At 42.1% G+C, this 15,638-nt stretch overlaps 1 pseudogene across 1 annotated transcript; it reads left to right on the top strand.

The window, feature by feature from the left end:
* The first annotated feature begins 807 nt into the window (after positions 1-807).
* On the top strand, positions 808-6,261 carry LOC307096015 (gamma-secretase subunit PEN-2-like; annotated as a pseudogene). Its single transcript has 2 exons — positions 808-895; positions 5,809-6,261. The product of its transcript is annotated as a gamma-secretase subunit PEN-2-like (transcript).
* The last annotated feature ends 9,377 nt before the right edge of the window (positions 6,262-15,638 follow it).

The following is a 15,638-nucleotide window of genomic DNA, read 5'->3' as shown; positions in this document are numbered from 1 at the left end:
AAGCTGGGCTCAAGGCTGGCAAGCGCAGTGGTGGTGGCTCAACTACAAGACTGTACAAACAGCCCACATAGGGGCACATCTAGAGTGTCCAGCTCAGGTGACTGGGGAAGCTGAGTCACTGGGCACTACAGAACACCTACTACACAAGGCCACTCTAGCAATTCCAGAAGACATAGCAGCTCTACCTAATATATAGAAACAAACACAGGGAAGCAGCCATAATGTGGAGACAAAGAAACATGTTGCAAATTAAAGAAATGGAAGCAAGCAAACTACTGGATACACAGTTCAAAACCATAAGGTTACTCAAGGATCTTCATGAGACTTCCAAGGATCTTAGTGAGAATGTCAAAGACATGAAAAAGTAACAGTCAGAAATTAAGCATGCACTAACTGAAATAAAGAATAATTTACAGGGATTCAACAGTAGAGTAGAAGATTCCAAGAATCAAATCAATAATTTGGAATATGGGGAAAAAAGAAGGCAGCTGGCAGGACAGAGGTGAGGGAGAGGAAGTGAGTGAATGAGGGGATGAAAGGAGAATGTGTGGATGTGTGTGGTGTGTGTGTGTGTGTGTGTGTGTGTGTGTGTGTGTGTGAGTAAGGGATAGTTAAATCCTGCAGGAGCAGCAGGGGCTGGCAGACCAGGATCTCTTGGACAAGGAGAGACTACTACCACTGTGGCACTCCCTGGACTGCAGGACTCGGGCACGGAGCCCATGCCGTCTTAAAGGGGAGAACGACCTTTTTTAGGAACTCATCAGCACCACCACCCAGACAGGACTTTGACACTGCCTGTGAACCAGCATGCACTCCAGCCAAAATCCTGCTACCCCAGCCACAGACCCGTGGACCATGGGACTTCCACCTCCAAAAGTGCACTGTTCCCGCAGCAGTAAGTGCATCTTCCCCCCTCCCCAGCGGCAGAACTCTGGACACCACATTCTCACATTTACAGTGCGCAGGCATCCAGGGCACATCACTCCTTAGGCAGTTCATGGGAGCCACTGGGAGCCCCTGCTGGGTGTGATTATGTACAGACAAGGGTGCGCTGCACCGCAGTAGAAATTCTGAATTCCCTCTGCATGAATAACTGCCCGCAGACACCCCAGCTGCTTAACTTCAGTGCCAGGGCCCCTCAAAGTGTGTCAAAGCTCTGAGCCAACAAACACACCGCCACAGTCTGCGTGCACATTTCTAACAGGCAGGCACCCTGACCCCATCTATCCACAGGACACTTGTGGGAGCTACTGTGAGTTCTTGCTGGGTGTGATCTTGGACAAACAGGGATGCACTCCCACTGACAGTATAAATTCTGAATTCACTCATCCTGGATACCTGCCCATATATGCCTCAATTACGCAGCTTGAGTGCCATTTAAATGTAAATGGATTTAATACCCCAATCAAAAGACATAGGGCAACTGAGTGGATAAGAAAACATGACCCATATATCTGCTGTCTACAGGAAACCCACCTCAGAAAAAAAGGTGCACATAAACTGATGGTAAAGGGATGGAAAAAGGGTTTTCATGCGAATGGAAATAAAAAAAAAGCTGGGGTAGCAATACTTATATATGACAAATTAGATCTCAAAGTGAAGGACATAACAAGAGATAAGGAAGGCCACTTCATAGTATTAAAGGGAGCAACCCAACAAGAAGAAATAACTCTGGTAAACATATATGCACCCAATACAGGAGCACCCAAATACATAAAAAAACTCCTGGAGGATATCAAGGGAGAGATTGACAGCAATACAATCATAGTAGGGGACTTTAATACCCCAATATCACCATTGGACAAATCCTCTAAACAAAAAATCAGCAAAGAAACATCAATCCTAAATGACTCACTAGACCAGGTGGAATTAATTGACATCTTCAGAACATTTCACCCCAAAGCAACAGAATACACATTCTTCTCAAGTGCACATGGGTCATTTTCAAAGATAGACCATATATTGGGTCACAGTCAAAGTCTCATCAAAATCAAGAAGATAGAAATCATGTTAAGCATCTTCTCAGATCACAATGGCATAAAACTGGAAATCAACTACAATAAAAACAATCCAAAAAAATCAAACACATGGAGACTAAATAACATGCTATTAAACAATGATTGGCTTACCAGAGAGATCAAAGGAGAAATAAAAAAACATCACGGCAACAAACTACAATGAAAACACGACAATCCAAAATCTAGGGGACACACCGAAAGCAGTCTTGAGAGGGAAACTCATAGCTCTACAAGCCTACTGCAAAAAAATAATTATAATAATAATAGTAATAAATTACCTAACCCTACAACTCAAAGAGTTAGAAAGAGAGCAACAAGAAAAGCCCAGTGTAAGCAGAAGGAAGGAACTAATAAAGATCAGAGTGGAGATAAATGACATAGAGACCAAAAAAAAAAACACAGTACAAAAGATCAACAAAACCAAGAGCTGGTTCTTTGAAAGGATAAACAAGATTGATGAACCTCCAGCCAGGCTCACCAAGAAGCAAAGAGAGAGGACCCAAATAAACAAAATCAGAAGTGAAAGAGGAGAAATAACAACAGACCCCACAGAAATACAAAGGATTGTTAAAAAAATACTATGAACAACTCTATTCCAACAAACTGGACAACCTGGAGGAAATGTACATATTCCTAGAAAAATTTAACCTTCCAAAACTCAAATCAGGAAGAATCTATGCATCTCAATAGGCCAATAACCATGGAAGAAATTGAAACCGTCATCAAAAAGCTTCCATCAAACAAAAGCCTGGGTCAGAGGGCTTCACAGGGGAGTTTTACCAAACATTCAAGGAAGAGCTAAAACCTATCCTCCTCAGACTATTTTAAAAAATTCAAGAGGAAGGAACACTTCCAAGCTCATTCTATGAAGCCAGCATCACCCTAGTACCAAAACCAGATAAAGATAACACAATGAAAGAGAATTACAGGCCAATATCCCTCATGAACATAGATGCCAAAATCCTCAACAAAATTCTAGCAAATCGAATCCAGCAGTACATCAGAAAGATCATACACCATGACCAAGTAGGATTTATCCCGGGGATGCAAGGATGGTACAATTATCGCAAATCAATAAACGTGATACATCACATAAACAAACTGAGAGATAAAAACCACATAGTCATATCAATTGATGCAGAAAAAGCATTTGACAAAATCCAACACCCATTTCTGATAAAAACTCTCAGCAAGGTGGGAATAGAAGGATCATACCGCAACATAATAAAAGCCATAAATGACAAATCCATCACACTCAATCGGCAAAAACTAAAACCATTTCCCCTATGAACAGGAACAAGACAGGGATGTCCACTCTCACTACTCCTGTTCCACATAGTACTGGAAGTATTAGCCATTGTGATTAGACAAGAAGAAGAAATAAAAAGCATACAAATTGGAAAAGAAGAAGTAAAACTGTCCTTATTCAAAGATGACATGATATTGTACATAAAAAAACACTAAAGACTCCATCAAAAAACTATTAGATTTCATAAAAGAATTTGGCCATGTAGCAGGATACAAAATTATCGCCAAGAAATCTATGGCATTTCTATACACTAATAGTGAACTTACAGAAGGAGAGGCTAATAAAACAATCCCGTTTACCATCGCACCAAAAAAAATTAAGATAAAAAAATTAAGATACCTAGGAATAAACTTAACTAAGGATGTAAAAGACCTATACGCGGAAAACTACAGGACACTGAAAAAAGAGATAGAGGAAGACATAAACAGATGAAAGAATATACCATGTTCATTGATTGGTACAATCAACATCATTAAAATGTCCATACTACCCAAAGCAATCTATATATTCAATGCATTCCCCATTAAAATACCAATGGCATATTTCACAGACCTAGAAAGAACTCTCCAAAAATTCAGCTGGAATAAACAAAGACCCCGAATAGCCACAGCAATCCTGACAAAGAAGAACAAAGTAGGTGGGATCTCAATACCAGATTTCAAGCTGTATTACAAAGCCACTGTTCTAAAAACAGCCTGGTACTGGCACAAGAACAGACATATAGACCAATGGAATAGAATAGAGAACCCAGATATTGGCCAAAACCACTATGCTCAATTAATATTTGACAAAGGAGGCATGAACATACAATGGAGCCAAGACAGTCTCTTCAATAAATGGTGTTGGGAAAATTGGACAGATACATGCAAAAAAATGAAACTAGACCACCAACTTACACCATACACAAAAATAAACTCACAATTGATAAAGGACTTAAACATTAAACAGGAAACCATAAAAACACTAGAGGAATCCACAGGCAAGAAATCTCAGACATATGCCAAAGCAATTTCTTCACCGATACCTCTCCTAGGGCAATGGAAACTAAAGAGAAAATAAACAAATGGGACTACATCAAAATAAAAAGCTTTTGCACAGCAAAAGAAACCATCAACAAAACAACAAGAAAGCCCACTGTATGGGAGAACATATTTTCAAATGTTATCACTGATAAAGGTTTAATCTCCAACATTTACAGGGAACTCATACAACTTAATAAAAGGAAGATAAATGATCCAAAAAAAAAAAGAACAACGGACCTAAATAGATACTTTTTGAAAGAAGACAGAAGGAAGGTCAAGAGTCATATGAAAACATGCTCAAAGTCACTAATTATCTGAGAGATGTAAATCAAAATGACAATGTGGTACCATCTCACACCTGTCAGAATGGCTATCATCAACAAATCAACAAACGACAAGTGTTGGTGAGGATGCAGAGAAAAAGGAACACTGATGCACTGCTGGTGGGAATGCAGACTGGTGCAGCCACTGTGGAGAACAGTATGGAGTTTCCTCAAAAAAATGAAAATGGAACTCCCATTTTACCCAGTAATCCCACTCCTAGGAATATATCCTAAGAAACTAGAAACACCAATCAGAAAGGATATATGTACCCCTATGTTCATAGCAGCACAATTTACAATAGCTAAGATTTGGAAACAGCCTAGGTGCCCATCAGCAGATGACTGGATCAGAAAACTGTGGTACATCTTCACAATGGAATACTATGCTGGCATAAAAAATAAGGAATTCTTACCATTTGCAGCAACCTGGATAGAATTGGAGAACATTATGCTAAGTGAAATAAGCCAGTTAATGAAAGAAAAATACCACATGATCTCACTCATTTATGGATAATAAAGAACATTATAAACCGATGAACAAAAAGATAGATACAGAAAGAGTAAAGCATCAAAGAGACTGTCAAATTACAGCAGGAAGATAAGGGAGAGGTGGGGGAGATAAGAGATCAACTGAAGGACTTGTATGCATGCATATAAGCCTAACCAATGGACACAAAACACTAGGGGGGTGAGAAAATGTATGGGAGTGGTTTGGGGGGCAATGGTAAGATATGTATACATATAATACCTTAATTTTTTTAAAAAAGCTAATCACAAAAGAAGTAAAAATAGCCAGTAAACATTAAAAGATGTTTATTAACCACAGAATTGAAAAGAACACACCATTTGATAGTACTTTTCATCCAACAGTTTTCTAAAGTTTAAATTATTATATTAGCAAGAGTATGGGAAAATGGGAATTCTCATACATGTTGGCTGGGAAGGTAGGCTGTTCATGCCTTTGGGGGAGGGGCGATTTGATAGTCTCCAACAAAATATTAAATACGCAAGTTCAGGGGGCATCACATGCAAACGTCCATAAGTTGAAAGTGGCAAAGGCAGACCACTCTATCCGGAGGAAGTAAACTCCACTGGGGGGTGGATTTTCGCGATCCTTGCAGTGTCTTGCCCCTCAGGACCCTTGGAACAACCTGGCCCTAGTGCAACTGTGAACTTGGAGTGGGTGTCCAACGAAGAGAAGTTGAACTTGTGCCGCAAGTACTAACTGGGTGGGTTTGCTTCCCTGCCTTTTCTCTGGTTGGTCAACATCTTCTGGTTCTTCCGAGAGGCCTTCCTTGTCCCGGCATACACAGAGCAGAGCCAAATCAAAGGCTATGTCTGGCGCTCTGCTGTGGGCTTCCTTTTTTGGGTGATTATACTCACCACCTGGATCACCATCTTCCAGTTCTACCGGCCCCGTTGGGGCGCCCTTGGGGACTACCTCTCCTTCACCATACCTCTGGGTACCCCCTGACAAATTCTTCAGCACAGGAAGGGACCTGATCATTCTCCCAGGATGGGCTCCTGTACTCCGAGCCCACTTTCAAGCCCCTAATACTTATTCCCATCTCCTGTGTTCTCTGTTGGCATACTCCAATAAATGACCCTGATTCTCTTTATTGACTTCCTGGGATCTTTTGAACATTGAAACAGAAAATGATTATTACTATTCAGAAACATTCATTAAATGCTTACTTTGTTCCAGGGTTAGTGCTTTACACATTATGTGCACCTTTTCACTGAATACTACTCATAACCCTTCTGAAATAGGAACTGTCCTGCTCCAGAAACCTATTTTACAGATGCAGAACCAAGAAAGGAATATGGGAGAAACCAAGATGGCAGCATAGGTTAAAAACCTAACCTACAGCCTGGCACAACAATTTCAAAAATACAACTAAAAGTCAAAACGGACATCATCCAGAACCACAGGAAAGCTGGCTGACTGAAATGCCCACAACTAGAAGGAAAGAGAAAACCACAAGGAAAATCAGAGGAGCCATAAAAGCCTGAGGTATGGAGACACGGGCGGAGACAGGAGCACGTGCGCGTGCGGGGAGGACAGAGCCGGAGAGGAAGAGGCAGCTGACGGCCTGGCCGGCGTTCTCTAGCAGGAAGGAGATAAAAGCTCCAGATTGCACTGAACCCCAGTTCCGACTGCACTGAACCCCAGTTCCGGGCGAAATCCTGGGAAGCCAGGCTCAATGCTGGGGGAATCCGGGCTGTAAGGCGGAAATGCAGAGAAGCGGCGAAAGGCAGAGCACCGGAGGCGCGCATGGGAATGCGCGCAGAGGATGGTCTGTTGACTGTGCCGCTGAATTGCCCTGGTGGGAAGGAGACAAAAGCACCAGACTGCACTGAGCCCCAGTTCCGACTACACTGAAACCCAGTTCCGGGCAAGAATCTGGGAATCCAGATTCATTGGGGGAGAGACTAGACTGTTTGGCAGTGGGCGAAACTCCAGGGCGCTTTTCTCTCAGAGGTGTTTGCAGGGAGTACAGAGGGACACTGAGACACAGGAACCTCATAGGGCGGGGCTGACGGGAAGCCAAGGCTGTAGGCTCCACCCTGAAACTCTGCCCCATCCAAGCTGAGCACAGAGGCTTTTACAATTTTGCAAGTCTAGTTGAATAAGGCTGTCTCCCGGCATAGACGCAGCTGATCCTCACAGCCAATTGGACTGGAGGTCAAATCCTCCCAGTGTACCAACAGCAATCAAGGCTTAACAACACCAAGACTTTGCATTCATCCCACAAAGGGGGGTATCAAGAGCGACCACCTAGGGCAGTGATGGGCAACCTTTTGAGCTTGGTGTGTCAAACTTCGCAAAAAAACTGAGCATAACTCGGGTAGTGTGTCACTTTGAGTAAAAAACTAACTCCAAGACACTAGTCGCAAATGTTTCATCCTCAGGAGCAGCAAATGTTTCATCCTTGGCATGTGGCCGCGAGTCATCAGAAATGGCTACGTGTGTCAGTGCTGACACGCGTGTCATAGGTTCGCCATCACTGACCTAGGGAGATTGGGGAAGCTGAGCTCTAGGGAGGCAGCCAAAAGGTGAAGACACCGAAGCAGGTCACGAATAGAAGGGATGAAGGAAAGTAAACTAATGGACGACACAGTGTTCAGAACCACATTTATAAGGTTAGTTAAGAATCTTCTGGAGGACCAAGATGGCGGCATAGGGCAGATGCCTGATTGTTGCTTACCACAACAATTTTGAAACTACAACTGGAAAACAGAGCAGACACCATCCAGAACAATGGCCGGAGGAATTGCTGAGAAGGAATTGACCGATGGGAGATGGTGTCGGGAGGACGAGGCCCCGCTGGGTCCCGGATCCAGGTGTGCTCGCCAGGCGACTGGTCGCCGGTGCAGACCCAAGTGCCTCCACAGAGACCTAGGACCGGCCCACTGCCACGCACCAGGCACGCTGGAGCTTCGCTGAGCCTGCCGCCTGGCGAGTTCCGCGGCAGCCGCCCTGGAGCGTTGAGAAAATGGTCGAAGGAATTGCTGAGAGGGAATTGACCGACAGGAATTGGGATCAAGAAGACGAAGCCCCGCTGGGTATCGGGTCCGGGTGAGGCCACGCCCCTGGGTCCGGGCGAGGCTGAGTCCCGGGTCCGGGTGAGGCCGCCCGCCCCTGGGTCCGGGTGAAGCTGGATCCCGGGTCCGGGTGAGGCCGTGCGCCCCTGGGTCCGGGCGAGGCCGCGCCCCCCTGTGTCCAGGTGAAGCTGGATCCCGGGTCCAGGCGAGGCCGCGCACCCCCACGTCCCGGAGAGGCCACGCGCCACGGGATCCGGGGGAGTCCACGCACCCCTGGGTCCGGGTGAGGCCACGCGCCCCTGGGTCCGGGTGTACCTGGATCCCAGGTCCGGGTGAGGCTGCGCCTCTGGGTCCGGGCTAGGCCACGCGCCCCTGGGTCCGGGTAAGGCCATGCGCCCCTGGGTCTGGGTGTAGCTGGATCCTGGGTCCGGGTGAGGCTGTGCGCCCCTGGATCCGGGTGAGGCTGTATCCTGGGACCAGGTGAGGCCGCGCACACCTGGGTCCGGGTGAGGCCACACACCCCTGGGCCTGGGTGATGCTGGGTTCCAGGTCCAGGTGAGGCCATGAGCCCCTGGGTCCGGGTGAAGTCGCACCCCTGGGTCCGGGCGAGACCAAACCAGAGGGCGTCGGACCTGCATTACCACCATTTGTCCACCATCCAGAGCTGAAAAGTCAGTGCTGACATGTACACATAAGGAACTGGTGGACATTGAAATTGGGTCTCAAAAGAACTGTTGGTCCAGAAAGAAACTTACTACAGACTGATTCATTTGCCTGTCAGCATAACTATTATTGCTCGTCTCACATTCAGTTCTTATATTTCTAGTAACACATGATCTCACTCATCTAGGGGAAATGATGAACAACATAGACTGATGAACAAGAACAGACCCAGAAACAAGGAGGCATCGATCGGACTGTCAGGCCTCAGAGGGAGGGTAGGGGAGGGTGGGGGTAGGGGGGAGAGATCAAACAAAGGACTTGTGTGCATGCATACAAGCCTAACCAATGGTTAAGGACAACAGGGGGGTGGGGGCATCCGTGGGGAGGGGTGGGCGATGGGAATGGGGGAATGAGGACAAATATGTGACACCTTAATCAATAAAGAAATTTAAAAATAAATAAATAAATATGCAAGTTCTGTTCTGGCAAAATATCTTGCAATACTCTCCCAGAGAAATATATATATATATATATATATATATATGCCAAATATAGATAGATGTTCAATGAAGCACTGTTTACTTAAACGTTCATTAATTGAAGGGTGGTTAAACAAACTATGGAACACCTATATTGTGGAATATTAAATTGCTATTAAAAAGAATTAAGTATATCTAAAAAAAAGTATTATCTCTTTAAAGTACATTGTTATCCTATATAATAGAGGTAATATGCAAATTGACCATCACACCCTCCCACAAGATGCCTGCCCCATGTGGTCACAAGATGGCCACTAGAAGATGGCCAGCAAGGGAGGGCAGTTAAGGGCTACCAGGCTGTCAGGGGAGGACAGTTTGTGGCAAACAGGCCTGAAGGGGAGGGCAGTTGGGGGAAAGCAGGCCTGCAGGGGTGGGTAGTTGGGGGAAACCAGGCCTGCAAGGGAGGGCAGTTGGGGGTGACCAGACCTGCAGGGGAGGGTAGTTAGAGGTGACCAGACCTGCAGGGGAGGGCGGTTGGGGGCGACCAGGCCTGCAAGAGAGGGAAGTTGGGGGTGACCGGACCAGCAGTGGCAGGCAGTTGCAGGCAACTGGGCCGGCAGGGGAGGGCAGTTAGGGGAAATTGGGCTGGCAGGGGAGCAGTTAGGCATCCATCAGGCTGGCAGGGGAGTGGTTAGGGGGTGATCAGGCTGGCAGGCAGAGTGGTTAGGGGCAATCAGGCAGGCAGGCAGGTGAGCGGTTGGGAGCCAGCAGTCCCGGATTGTGAGAGGGATGTCCTACTGCTGGTTTAGGCCCAATCCCACAGGGGAGGCCTAAACTGGCAGTCGGACATCCCCCGGGGGGTCCAAGATTGGGGAAGGTGCAGGCTGGGCTGAGGAACCCCCCCAGTGTACAAATTTCATGCACTGAGCCTCTAGTTTATGAATAATTTAGTAAGGTGCTTACAAGCATGAATTCTTCAATTAGATAGTCTGTGTTCAAATCCTGCCTCTGTTGCTTATGAGTTGAGTGGCCTAGGAGAAGTTGCTTAATTTTATCTAAATCTCAATCACTTATATGTGAAATGAGTAATGCACTAGTAGATTTCAAGAGAGAATTCATTGAAAGCATTTATAATATTTCCTAGCATATATTAATTATTCAATAAATTATAATTATTATCAAATCATTGCATTTATACTGAAAGATAGTCAACTTTGAAACTGGTGTATGTATTCATTTTATGATGGAAATTATTGTATTCAGCACTCTATGGCTCCACCTTCTTTAAATCTAATGATATGTATAATTGTATAGAATATTGTGTTAGTAGATTAGTTTATTCTTTTAGTTCAGTATGCTGAACAAACATGGCAATTGAACATCTTCTACTTTTTTCAGATATTAAGAAAAGAAGGACTTGGGAACAGATATCAAGCATTATGTTTGAAAAGTGTTGCTATCTTAGAGAATGAGAAAAAAGCAAGAAAAACATGGGTATGCCCTAAGAAAAATTATTGGTGAGTTGAAATACAGATGTTTTTTCTTAGCCTTTGACCTTTTTCTAATGTAGTTCACAATTTGAATCAGAAATCTGTCCACACTTTCTTTTTTAATGGATTTTTTTGAGGGAGAGAGTGAAACATCCATTTGTTGTTCCACTTATTTATGCATTCATTGGTTGCTTGTTTCTTTTTATTTTTTTATTATTTTTTAAAACTTCTTTATTGATTAAGGTGTTACATATGTGTCCTTATTCCTCCATTACCTCCACCCCTTATCCCCCCCGACTCATGCCCTCACCCCCATTGGTTAGGCTTATATGCATGCATACAAGTCCTTTGGTTGATCTCTCCCCCTTACCCTCACCCTCCCCTACCTTCCCTCTGAGGTTTGATGGTCTCATCGATGTTTCTCTGTCTCTGGATCTGTTTTTGTTCATCAGAGGTTGCTTGCTTCTTGTAAGTGCCCTGACCAGGGATTGAACCCACAACCTTGGCATGTCAGGATGACGCTCTAATCAACTGAGCTACCCCATTAGGGCAGTCCCCACTTCTAATCTCCTAATCTCTGTTATCCTTTTCTTCCCCCTTCTACCAATGATGTCCTCTGTTATTGCTAGTAAAGAGCTTAATAGTACACCACATTACCTTGGCCTGTGTGCTCAGTGGTTCAATTCTCGATCATACCCTGATGGAGGCAACCAATTGATATGTCTCTCTCATATCTATGTTTCTCTCTCTTTCTCTTCCTCTTTCCCCCTCTCTCCCTCCCCTCTACTCTCTCTGAAAATCAATGGAAAAAATATTCTCAGGTGATGATTGACCAAAAAAAAAAAAAGGAAAAGAAAGGTACACAATACTAAATTTGTATAATTTAACCAATGAAGGATGTAGATAAAATGTTTTCATTATGAAAACAAAATTAAATCTACATAATATCTACCAGATATCAGGATTATTCCTTTTATCTTTCAGATTATGTTTTTTTAGGGAAGATAAATTTTTCCCCTGATATCTTGATTGCTTAGGTTTGGAGGTTGGAAAACTTTTGGGGATGGGTGTATAAGCCAAAGTATATAAATCAGCACCTTTTTCCATAAAAGCACCTTCTGAACCCAGCAAGAAAAATGGTTTTCTAAAGTAATTAAAAGAATGAAACATCTCCCTGAAACCAGAGTTCCTTAACCAACACTAAAGCCAATGAAAAACACTAATACTTGACAACTAGAGATCAGGACAAAATGTGCAAAGGATCTCAGTGGTGTATTCTGTTGCCCTCAATTTAAAAATACAAATAGAGTTGTCAGCTCATTGGTAACCAGTTAGTCACAGTTAAGCTGTTAAATTATTTAAGCCATATTTGTAACACAGAATACAAAGACCCTAAAAACTCCCATGTAAACTTCCAAATGTAAACTATTTACAGAAAATGTGCAAATTTGAAACTTTGGCATTGAGAGAGAGGAGAGAGAAAATATTATCCATTATTTCAACATATTTACCACCTAGTTATACAGCAGTCACAATGCCTCCAAAAGGTTGTGAGTAATACTGGGTTTCATTTTTAAACCAAATTGAGTTTAGAAGGGCTGATTTTTTTTTACAGTTCATGGGAAATTAACCTAACAGCATTTACTGTTAATAAGTTAATATGTTCTTTTCACATGATTATTAAATACTTACACTAGATCAGATGATAAAATTGCTCTGCATTAATAACCATTTCAGATTTTTACTCTTTTTTAGTGACCTTATCATTAATATTGATAGAAAATATAAAAATGGTTATTATCTGTATAGCTAATGCTTAATTATCATAACTCATTACAGGGGAACAATTTTTATTACTGGCCACAAATTGGTAACTTTTGAAATTCTGACTTGGAAAAAAATCTACATTGCTGAATGTTATTAGACACTAGCAAAAAGAAATCTACCTTGCAGGATTCTTTTTAAAGAAAATTTTATATGAGGGAAAATATGATATTGAGAAAAATTTAAGATTTGATTTTTCAGTGGGTTGAATTAATGTTTTATTTTTAATGCCATTTGAAGTCTCTAAGATAGTAATGGAATAGTATATTTATCAAAGAGCTTTGGCGAGTTGGTGATTTAAAAATAAATAGTGGAAATATACTATTTTAATAGCTATTGAAATATATCTTCCAATTTTCTTAGAAACTCATTTCATTTTTCCTTTTAAGAAACTATAACATTATTAATCATATCAATTATACTTTTCCATGTATCTGCCTTGAAATAATCTGTTCATCTTTCTATGATTTTCTTTTACTCATCAAAAACACAAAACGTAAGAACAATATTAGAATATTGTTATAGTTGTTAATGTGCAAAAAATAATAAGCAGATTCAAACATAATTTTAAAAAGTGATGGTGCTAACATTTCTGCCTGCAAGGCATTTATGCTAAAGATATTGTTGAGCACTGATTATGTTTAATTTGTTAAATCTTCTACTGTTTTAGCTACATGAATAGTTTATTGTTACTATGAACTGAAGTTCTCAGTTTTGAACAATGTAATTCATCACTCACATCAGCCAAGGAAAAGGTTGGTTTCTACGTACCATACAAGACACAGCAAATAGGTTCATTTTCTCTTCAGATAATACACTGAATCATAGTTTCCTATATGAAATATGTCCTTAAACATCTATTCACATACCAAATTTAAGGGAACATAAAATTACAGAACTATTTACATGAAAATTGTATTGGGAGGCTTACAAGTGAAGATGGTGAACAGGATATATGCATTTATCTCTACTCCCTCCTTAAACTTCACTATAATGTTTTAGGAAATTTTTAGTCATATACCCATAGTCAAAGAGAATAGGAAAGGATTAAAAAGAGACAAATTTTGGATATTGAAAATTAGATGGGTGATTGATAACTGACTTAGCGGACTGAAGACACCTTAGGAAGGTAGAAGTAGGAAAAGTTGAGATATCATCTAAAAGATTAGAAATTGCTAACTTGAGGTATCTCTGGCAGAGCAGAGGAGTTGAGCTAAAAAATGGAAGGGTAGACCTGGCTGCTATGGCTTAGTGGTTAGAGAGTTCGCCTACATACCAAAGGGTTGCTGGTCTTGGGTTGCAGATTCTATCCTCAGTCCAGTTGGAGTGCGATCCCGGAGACAACCAATCAATGTGTCTCTCTCACATGGATGTTTCTCTCCATCTCTCTTTCTTTCTGTCTCTGCCCCTCCCCCCCCCCCACTTTCTGATGCCCCCTCCCACTTTCTCTGAAAAGCAGTGGAAATAATATCCTCAGGTGAGGATTAACAAAAACAAACAACAACAACAACAACAACAAAAACCGGAAGGGTTGATCAGAAAATTAAAACCAGAAGTCCCCACCCTATTCCCACAAATAGATACTTCCTTTCCCTGAGTCCAGCAGAAAACTGATATCTTATTATTTGGAAAGGATGAAATAAAATGTCTTTGGACTGAGGTACACCTAGCAGAGTTGAATTGGTATAGTTTGAATACAGGGAGATATATACTGACTGAATGTTGAGACCCCAGCCTTTTCTCCCCACAATGATGGCAGCCAGGGGAATGCCACAAAACAAAGACTGCATATACTTCTCCAGATTATCTGACTGCCCAGTAAAGCAGATCTAAACATTTAGACACTGGGTTTTCCTTCATAAAACTGGCTCAAACAGATGACCCAGTCTAAAACCCCTGTTCTTGTGCCTCTTCAGTGCTTCATTCACGCTTACCTATAAGCAGGCAGTGAGCATTCACAAGCATCTGAGGAAAGCAGGGGTTGAAAGAATGAGAATGAAATAAGCAGACATGTTATACAAGAGCGAAAATTTCAGAAAATAATATAACTACTGGACATTAAAATAATGTATAAAAAGGAAAAAATCAAAAGTAAATGGTTGGGAGATAAAGTTGAAGAATATCGCCCTAACTGGTTTGGCTCAGTAGATAGAGTATCGGCCTGTGGACTGAAAGGTCCCAGGTTCGATTCGGGTCAAGGGCATGTACCTTGGTTGCGGGCACATCCCCAGTAGGAGGTGTGCAGGAGGCAGCTGAATCGGTGTCTCCCTCATCAATGTTTCTAACTCTCTATCCCTCTCCCTTCCTCTCTGTAAAAAAATCAATAAAATATATTTTTAAAAAAGTTGAAGAATATCTTAGAAAACAGAGCAAACAAAGAGATGGAAAATAGGAGATAAAGATAAGTCAGTAGATGGTTAGTCCAATTTCATAGAGGAAAAAGAAAATAGAATGGAAAAGGTCATTAAAAAAAATCTCAGTGGTTGAGCATTGATCCATGAACCAGGAGGTCATGGTTTAATTCCCAGTCAGGTCACATGCCCAGGTTGTGGGCTCAATCTTCACTGGGGGGTGGGCAGGAGGCAGCCGATCAATGATTGTCTCTTATCACTGATGTTTCTATCTCTCCCTCCCTCTCACTTCCTCTCTGAAATAAATAAAAAAAATATTTTAAAAAATCTCAGGCAATTTTATCAGCTCCAAAGTGTGAATTTTTAGATTGTCAAGGTTCAGGCCCTGGTTGCCTAGCTCAGTTGGTTAGAGCATTGTCCCAATATAGCAAGGTTGAGGGTTTGATCCCTGCAGGGCACATACAAGAAGCAATCAATTGATGCATAAGTTAGTGGAACAACAAATCGATGTTTCTCTCAATCTCTCACTCTTTGTGTGTGTCTCTCTCTTTAAAATAAATAAATTAAAAAATAAATTGGCAGTGTTTACTAAGTTGTAGCACAAGTTTCAAAA

Source organism: Cnephaeus nilssonii (genome assembly GCF_951640355.1).
Source record: "Cnephaeus nilssonii genome assembly, chromosome: X".
Lineage (NCBI taxonomy): Eukaryota > Metazoa > Chordata > Mammalia > Chiroptera > Vespertilionidae > Cnephaeus > Cnephaeus nilssonii.
Note: the sequence above shows the minus strand (reverse complement) of the source record. Positions and strands in the feature narration are given on the sequence as shown.